We start from the raw sequence: 9,721 nt of genomic DNA, 5'->3' as shown, positions 1-9,721 counted from the left end.
TATCGAGGAACTTTAAAAAAAACCTTGACAAAATGAGTTTTAAAAAACAACAACGAAGCATATTTTTATGAAGGGGGTGGTGAGATGTCACAAAAGCAAGAAATGACAGTATTTGAAATATCCAAGAAAATTGAGAAAACAGGGAAAACCACCACATCCAGCCTACTCTTGTCTTCTTTTCCATTACCCACCTACAATGATCTTAAGATTTTTCAGATATTTTAACAAGTAATGATCCTAGTATGTGTGGGTACTGTGAAAGTTAGTATGCCAGATAGTTGCAAAGAACTTAATAGTCTTGCAAAATAAAGACATTAAACAATAAAAATACATAATTCTAACTGTAGTGCTATAAAGCAGAGGTCCCCAACCACCAGGCTGTGGACCAGTACCAGTTCATGGCCTATTAAGAACAGGGCCGCACAGGAGGAGGTAGGTGAGTGGCAGGTGAAAGAGTGAAGCTTCATCTGTATTTGCAGCCACTTCCCAGCAATAGCATCACTGCCTCAGCTCTACCTCAGAACATCAAGCATTAGATTCTCATAGGAAAACTGGTCCCTGGTGTCAAAAAGGTTAGGGACTGCTGCTATAAAGGTTAACACCCAGAACTACTTTAGATTGGATGTTCAAAATGGCCTTTCTAAAATAACATCTACTTCAAGCCTTGAAGGCATAGAAAGGTAGTAAGTTCCAGACATATATAAAGGCTCAGTGACAGCACAGAACATCAATTTAAAAAGACAAAACAGGCAACAGAAAGAGGTTAGCAGTAGCAATGTCACACAGAGCCTCATAAATCACAGCTGGTCCACTCTCCTCATTCCCAGCAACTATTCCAACCAGTTAAAGGCCCAGTTCAATCTTCCGTCTTCTTTGAAACCTTGCCTAATCCACTTTAGCCAGAATAAATCTCTCCATAGTTCTTTTAAGTTTTTCATGAGTTTCCCAACTCCCATAGGCAAGCTTCTCTTTTAAAAAAAAAAAAAAAAAGAGCATCTTTAATGAAAAGTACACCAAATTCTAATCCTAGCTCTGCTAATTAGCTATGTAACCTTGGCCAAATCATTCTACTTCTCATGGTTTTGTGATATTCAATGAAGATATGTGAAATTACACAGTGTTCAAACAGCTTCAGAAGTAGATCATCATTGTGCTGTATGTAATTCAACACCATACTATTGAAACTGCACAAGCACTGCACTACTATCTCCTGTATTCTGGGCACAATACTTATAGTTGAAGAGTTTCATGTTGTGTTGGCTTTTTGAGCACCCATATAATACTGTTAATGGTTTTCATGCTTATTTATAATGTAGCTACACCCTTTTCTTCCCAAAAGAAATCTTACGTCAAAATGAGCTTTTCATTTTCAAACAAGGGAAGAGTTTCCAAGTCCCAACTCCTTTGAAATAGAGCTAATTCTACTCCAAGGAACAGTTTATAAGCCAAGGATCATTACTGAAGAGGAAAGCATTAAGGACAAGATCCTATGGCTTGCTACCAGTCAAGTCCCCTCTAGGTTGACCAAAAAATACATCCCATCTTTTTCACAATTATAGCATCAGATTCTGTCATGTGCGTTAATATAGCCAAAATATGTCACATCTATAGAGGCATTCCCATGTTTTACCATATTGGTCTCTAGATCAAAGAAAAAAATAAGATTGGTTTAATGTAAGTTACTTATTAGAGCTATCCCAATTTTTTACTATTTTTTCACTCTGTCTTTACTAAGTGATTAATTATATAATAGTGGCAAGTTTCTTTTGTAGTTTCCAAATTCGGGGTGGGGGGGGGAGTCGGAGGTGGGGAATAACCTAAGTAAGGCGATACTTGCCAATTTCTGCTCTTCTGGAAACTTAACAGCTAAAGCTTCACAATCACAAAACCAAAACTCTATCATCTTTACTGGATGGAACTTGGATCAGACCTGGAGATTTTAACTCTAAACACCATTCATAAAGCTCTCATTATTCCTCACCAATCTGGAGGTTAGATTCCCTCTTAATATATGATTTATCCTGCTTATTTGGGGACTCCTCTTAGAGGAGAAAATGGACACAAATTATTATTATAGTAAAACAACATTCTGCTAACCACCTCATTCTATTATACCACTCTACTAAGCAGTGGGCCCACTGCCTTCTTACTTAACTTCTTACACAACTTCAAAAGTTATTACACAACTTCAAAAGTTGTACTGTCTTAAGCATTTTCTTAAGTCTCACTCTTATCACTGCTCATATACTTTTACATTCATAATTGGTTACTGAGCCTTCCTCAATAATGGTAAGTCTGGCAGCAAAATTACCCAGAATAAAAAGTACTTTCCTGTTTTGTCTTACGGTGGTTTAGAACCAGTATATTACCACATCAGCCCGACAGACCTAGGAGTCGAAATAAACACTTTATAAAACCTAATACTAGAAGATAAAATTTTTTAAGTTTTATCATATTGCCAGATTTCCTTCCAGATATGCTGTGTGAGCTACTCAACAACCTGATTTCAAAGACTATGTATTCAAGGTAATAATCAGACAATTACAAAGTCATTTAACAACCCAAATGCACATCAAGAGAACTGGTATGACCAAATAATGGACTATTACATTTAAAGCATTAAAAATTATAACAAGTGCATATTACCATGGAAAGGTGTTTATATTTTATTAATAAAAATGATACAGTAATATGTGATTAGTTTATTTACATAGTGTGTCTGAGGAAAGAGAAAAGAATGACAGATGTTTACCAAAACAAACAATTTCTTTGGTAAGCATAGTTCCAGATTCTCCCATTTTTACTACTTCTGTACTATTTTATTTTTTCCTAAAAATGCAGGTATCCTTTTTAGAATAAGAAACAACAAAGCTACTTTCATTCTTTTGAAAAAGACTAAGCACCCTGGTAGAGAGACAAGCAATAGATGACAGGGATTCCTCAGATGACACTTGACAAACATGTTCCAAAACCTAAACCAGATTATAAAGAAGCACTCGTAGCTAAAGATTACACCAAATCTCCAATAAAAGAGAGCTCATCAAGGGCAATATTGGAATCAAAACTCTTGGGTGCATACTAATTCAAATGGTATGACGCACAGTGGAGACATCTCTTAAGGAACTCTAGCTTCCTTTTGGAAAAGCCACCAGGGTATTATCTTGTCTCTTTATGGAGCTTTGATGTCAACTGTTTCCACAAATTTGCCCCAATTCTCTTCTGCAAACAGCCTCCCTCACTTGCTCAATAATTCTGTTCTCTCACATCAGCTTGCCAAAGCACTCACTCTAGTTCAGCTGCTCCAGTTACCTGGGTCTTTAGTTCAAACATTCTAACAGGAAAAATCTGATAGTGATCAGCAGCCCCACCAATTCATGGTCAGGCGTCTAACTGGAATCTACACGGAATAGCTAGGTTGTAGGGTCTTCCAGGGGATCTAAGCAAGGTAAGTTCTTTAGGAGAGAGTACAGCCAAATGAGGAAGAAAAACCTGTCTTCTACCACAGTAAGGAAAGTATAAGAGGAGGCTAGGTTTGTACTACATCAATTCTCAATTAACTGAGTAACCTACATTTAGAGATTGTTTTTAATTTCTATTGAATTGAAAAGAAAAATAACATTATCAAGTGTTAAGCACATCAAAAGGTAAAAAGTCTAATTATTTTCCTGGTGTATAAAGTCCTAAATAAAAGTAATTTAAACAAATTTCATCCCATATACCCAAATCTCATCTACAGAGAAACAATTTTCACCTCTTTGCCTTGCCTATTAATTTAGAACAAAGTTAGGGTAGATTTTTTATAAGCATATACCTATCAGTTTATGACTAAGGTAATAAAAAGCAGTATATATAATATACAGCTATAGCATACTTCATCCAGAAACTGTCATATCTAAATCACTACTGACTATAGATCCAAGAACACCGATTTACCTAGGCAATCACATTCTTCTATGATTAACTTTTTGTTAAATGTTTACTAAGCACCAACTCTCTACAAGGCACTGTATTAGGACTGGGAAAAGAAATAAAACATGGCTCCTGACATTAAGAAATTCACCATCCACAAAGAAAGGGTGATGTTAATTTATAAAAGAAAAGGGGTAAGGGAGGCTATAACAAAAGTATGTACTCTAAACTCAAGGATATCAGTCATTTTAAGAAAGGCTGACAAAGATTTAAGAAGGCCTCACAAAAAAAGTGAGAAGTGAGGCTAGAAAGATGAATTATGGCCAAACTGCTATGAGAGAGAGGGGGGAACTTGGGCTGCTTGCTAATGGAGTAAAGCAACTGTTCCCCATCTGGCGACTGAATTATGGCCAAACTGCTATGAGAGAGAGAGAGAGAGAGAGAGAGAGAGAGAGAAAGAGAGACAGAGAGAGAGACAGAGAGAGAGACAGAGAGACAGAGAGAGACAGAGAGAGACACACACACCCACCCACTCACCCCCAGGCTAAGAACTTAGGACTTTATTCTCCAGGCAATGAAAAATTATGATGGTTTAAGCAGATAATATGATAGTCATATTATTGTGTTTTAGACAAGCAACTATGAAGAAGCTTCACAATACAAAACTTGTAAAAACCAGTAATTAAAAATACCAAAAAGAAAAAGCAAACAAACAAAAGCAGGAAAAAAAATGTACATGACAAATATGACCAACGGTTGATACACTTAATAAATGAGACACTCTTACAAGTCAATAACACAAAACATTAAAACATAAAACATTTACCCAAAAAGTGAGAAAAGAACACGGGCAATGCATTAAGGAAGAAATGCAAATAGCCAATAAAAATATAAGTGTTTAAACTTACTAGTAATTGGTTATTATATTTTTTGCCAAAATAACACTTTTTAAAAGATAACATTCAGCAGAAGTGAGAGTGCCTAAGTTGCACAGACATTGCTGAAAGAACGGAAATCGGTATATCCTTTCTGGAAAGCAACTGACAATATAAACAAAAATATGTTTATGTTTTTGACACAATCACTTTAATTATATCACTTTCTTTAAGATTCTATCTTATTTATATACCTTAAGATAGAATCTTAAAGAAAGTGATATAATTAAAAGATTTATATACCTGGATGCTCATTTGCACCAGTTTATTAATGTGGAAGAACTGGAAACAAATAAACAATAGGAAAATATTAAATTGTATATAAAATGGAAAAATTACATAGACATGAAATGTTTTCAAAGTTAATATGGGAAATGACTGAACATAATTTTAGGTGAAACAAGCTAGATATTAAACTACACATACCTCATTCTCAATTTTAAAAATGTAAATGTGTACCAAAAAATAAGAGAAAAACATTTCAAAGCATCAACACAAATCTCGCTGGATGGTAAGATTATGGGTGAATTAAACTTGAAAAGCTTTCAGTATGTCTACAGTGAGAACATGCAACCTTTATAATTAGGAAAATAATAAGAGTAAGCGAAAAAAAGTGCCCCAGCCCACTTGGGATACGGTCTGTCATATATTGATCAAGTCATTATTGGAAAGTCTGACTTTATTTTTCTGAAAATACAAAAATTCTTACTAATACACATAAGAAATACTTATAGATCTATAGATACTATCATTATTAAACATGTAAAAAATAGTAACATACTTCATGAATACAGTGCTAAAGCTAGTTATCAATAGTATTGACAATGCAGACGACCTTCATATTAATAATCTACTATACATGTTTGTAAATTATTATTTTATGGACATTTGAAATGAAATCATGAATACTATTATCTTTGAAAAATAGTATTTAAAATCTTAATTGGTTTAAGAGGATATATACATAGCAAGATCAATAAAAATCCATAATTTGGGACTTTGTGTTGTAGTAAAATGAAATTTCCAATTTTAAGAATCGGTTCAAATTTTAGAATTAAATATCTACCAAAAAATGTTATGTTCCTAATAATTTAATTATTTAGTACCTGCATACTTATCTAAAAAACCCTAGAAACCTATAATTAAAGGGCTCATTGTTGACATTAAGATAGATTCCCAATCAGCTACATTTACCACCATAAATTCCTACTACAAATACCATGGAATTACACCTGAATTTATAAAAATACATAAAAATAGAGTAATTTGTCAACCAAACAGTATAGCCAATAATGTCCTCCACTTGAATATATCATCATTAAGTTTATACAGCATAACTGTAAAAGAGCATGGGCTTTTGGCTTGACCTGGGAATGAAGTCCTGTTCAAATCCTGGCTCCACTGAATAGTCATTTGACTCTACACAAATTATGTGAACTCTAAAGCTTTGGTTCTCTTATCTGAAAAGTGTGATGGAGTACCTACCTCAAAGAACTGATAAAGTACCCAACACAAACTACTCGATAAAGTTTTCTGCTTTAAAAATAAAATGCAAACAGAATTTTATTCTGCAAATACCGAAACCAGAGTATCTTGAGTTCTAGTTTAGACATGACTACTAAGCAGGTGACAGACGATTTTTAGCAAATCACTTGGCCTTTCTGAGGTTCAATTTCTTCACCTTTAAAATTGAGACACCAATACTTCCTCTTGACTATTTCAAATGATAGTTAGGAAAGACAAATGAATTGTCCATTCTAAATAATTGGTAAACTGTAATTCACCTAATACGTAGAATAAACTCCACAACATACAAATGCTTTAAAAGATATGCATGTTTAAAGCCATTTTCACTCTGCTCTCAGAGAAATTTACCTTACCAAGGCAAATAATGACCTCAATTTACAGTAAGCTAGCATGATGGCCCAAAGCATAACTTCAGTCCTCCAACTTCTCATCAACATCCAGAAATACCTTGGACTTAGTAAACTGGTTCACAAAAGTAGCTATAAAAGCAGCAAACATACAAACTCAACAGAACAAGCGTAGAAATATAAACTTAAAAATTATTTCCACAAATTGTAGTGAAATTCACTCAATACATTCCATGCTTTTAAAATGCCTTTCTTATTAAAAGTGAAGCATTAAAAGAAAAACAAAATCAAATCTGTTAGTATTGTTGACTGCTTATTCTAACACTAAAGCCAATTTCAAATTTTAGGATATCTGTCAAGACCGCATTTTAAATGGGATGAGAGAGGCTGTATTATGGGGTATTTAGCCTGGTTCCACAAACAGGCTTCAATGGCCCTTAAACTGCGGGCAAAATGGTGTCTGAATAAGTGTATGTATCCCCATGGTAAGAGTTTACAGCTTTAGATTCTCCGCAGGACTAGAGGTATAACTGGTAATACAAATACTCTCATCAAAAACTGATGAGAAAAAAAAGCTATTTACAACCTTTTGCTACCGATTTTAACTAATTACATTCTGCCAGATTCTAAAACAAACAATTCATATGAAGTCCTTACCCTATTAAAAATTCTGTGCATATCAGATATAAAGCTATACTATCCACATTATGTCTACCCTTCCATTTTAACACAAAAATTTTAAATTACACATTTACTGGTGTGTCCAGGATGACTTCTTTAAGCTTGACCAGTGATTGCAAATTTGAAAAGAAATAGGTTTGGGGTATTTTTTTATTGGTTTTTTTTTTTTTAATACTAACTTGAAACAAACCACCCCAAAATATAGATAATTTTATTTCTTCTTGGTTAAACTGTTTTGGGGAGTTATACTGAGAGATGAATTCTGAGCACATTATTTTGGTACTTTAGTCTGAATTTCTAATCAAGGAACTGATGCTCATCTATGCACAATCCATGGCAGGGGGAGGGGGTTAAGACTTGATAGATTATTGTGAGCCATGTTACAAGAAAGACATATAACCTACATCAAGTTTCATCATGTTCCAAACATCACACTCCCACCTGGTCATGGATAAATGTTAGTATAATGAGATATTGTTAATACCCTCTGCTCTCAGAGAACTTAAGTATCTTATGTTTGGGATACAGAAACTACATACAGGAAAAATAAAAACAACTTTTAAACAGGGAGAAAAAAAGCAACTTGCAATAGCTTGGAGTATAACCTACAAATAAAATTGCTTAATTTAAAAAAAAGAGAGAAGTATCATTGTGAGATTGTATTTAGGAGACAGATTTTTAAACTGCGCCTTTAAGGAAATATTAAGAAGCTGCTTAAGTATTTTTTAGAGATTACTGACTATATACAAATAGAAAATACTTTTTTGTTCATTAAAACAGGTGTCTTAGAGGGTGGCCAGATTTTGTGAACCTGGTTCAACTAACTTTATTTAACTTAAAGGCAATAAAAGCTAAATTCCACTTTGGGTCTCCATATTTCTAACTTTCCATTACTCCATTGCATTTTTGAGTGCTTCTAAACAAAGTTTTAGGGGTTTTTCAATCTTCAACAGAAACTTTCATTACATCTTTTCAAAAGATAATAAAGATTAACAAATTTTAGATACTATGTTCGAAATTAATTTTCCCCATTAAGTTTAAAAGAATTTTAAAATACCAACAAAAGCAGTTTTTCCTAATATAGATTAGATGGCAAAGGTATTCATTTTCGAATTTCAGAACAACAAAGCCATAATCACACAACTTATACTTGAGATAAAATACAGTTTATGGAAATAAGTATTAAGGACTTTTATCAGCATATCATAAACCGCCTGCACCAAAAATAAAAGTATCTCAAAATAAATACAAATAAGCTTAAAATTCTAGGAAAATTTAGAATGGCACAAATATTGGATAAAGTTTAGTTTAAATATGCGCAAAACCCTGTTTCCACCTGTCATTAAGTACTCAGTTGAAAATAAACTGAGCTCCTTTCCACTTTTATTATTGTTTTTAGTCATTAAAGTGGAATTCAAACACATAAAGTAAAATTCAAACACAAAAAACATAATACATTTTATAAATCAATTGTTTTAAAGAATCGTATTAGAAAATAGGTAGTTTGGAAGTCTTTCAAAATATCACACAAACAAAAATCCAAAACCCACATAAAGCTGTTCGTAAATGACCATTTTCTCAACAATCAAGTTTTTGTATATTAACCTTTTATCTAATTCACCTGGAACAACTAGGCCTTTGGGCCCAGTAGTTAACTTGCAATATATTTTGTTTCTTTAAAGGGATGGGAATAAAATAAAAGAATCTGACTAGAAAAGATCAATAGACGCTCTTTAATAATCAAAAGTATAAGGATTAATGCCTTTAATTCCAGAAAATAGGCCATGACTATCCCGGGATGGTATCTGTAGTACAGTATTCTCTTTAATATACCAGAATTTATCATAACAACAACGAATGGTACACTAAGAGAAAACATAATTAACTAATTTTTTTAAATAGGTATGAAGATTCCAAGCATCACTACGATTCATTTTCAGCTATTTAAGGACTGGCAGAAAGGTTTAATACACCCACACATACCCCAAGGGAGGGGAAAACTACCAACCTCCTCCCAGGGAGTTTAATGAAAATTAGCAGGTAAGAGAGGCCTCCGCAGCACGCTGAAAAATCAAAGAGGGCGGCCGGAGGGTCCGGACAGCGGAGGAAAGCCTAGTTCTCGGCCCCACGTCCCCTCACCTTCCCGATAGGAAAAGGAGGCGAAGGTTCATTAGTGCCTTCGTTAATTGACACCTGTAATGAAGAAACTTTCCAAGTGCGGAGACCGCTCAGGCCCGGCCTGGCCGCAGCTCTGCGGCGGCCCCCTCTCGGGCGCTCAGGTAACCGGGCCGGGCTGGGCCCGAGGCGGCGCAGCGGGCGCGC

The sequence above is a fragment of the Pteropus alecto genome, unplaced genomic scaffold (genome assembly GCF_000325575.1).
Source record: "Pteropus alecto unplaced genomic scaffold, ASM32557v1 scaffold131, whole genome shotgun sequence".
Lineage (NCBI taxonomy): Eukaryota > Metazoa > Chordata > Mammalia > Chiroptera > Pteropodidae > Pteropus > Pteropus alecto.
The sequence above is the reverse complement of the archived record's forward strand: the minus strand, read 5'-3'. Positions refer to the sequence as shown.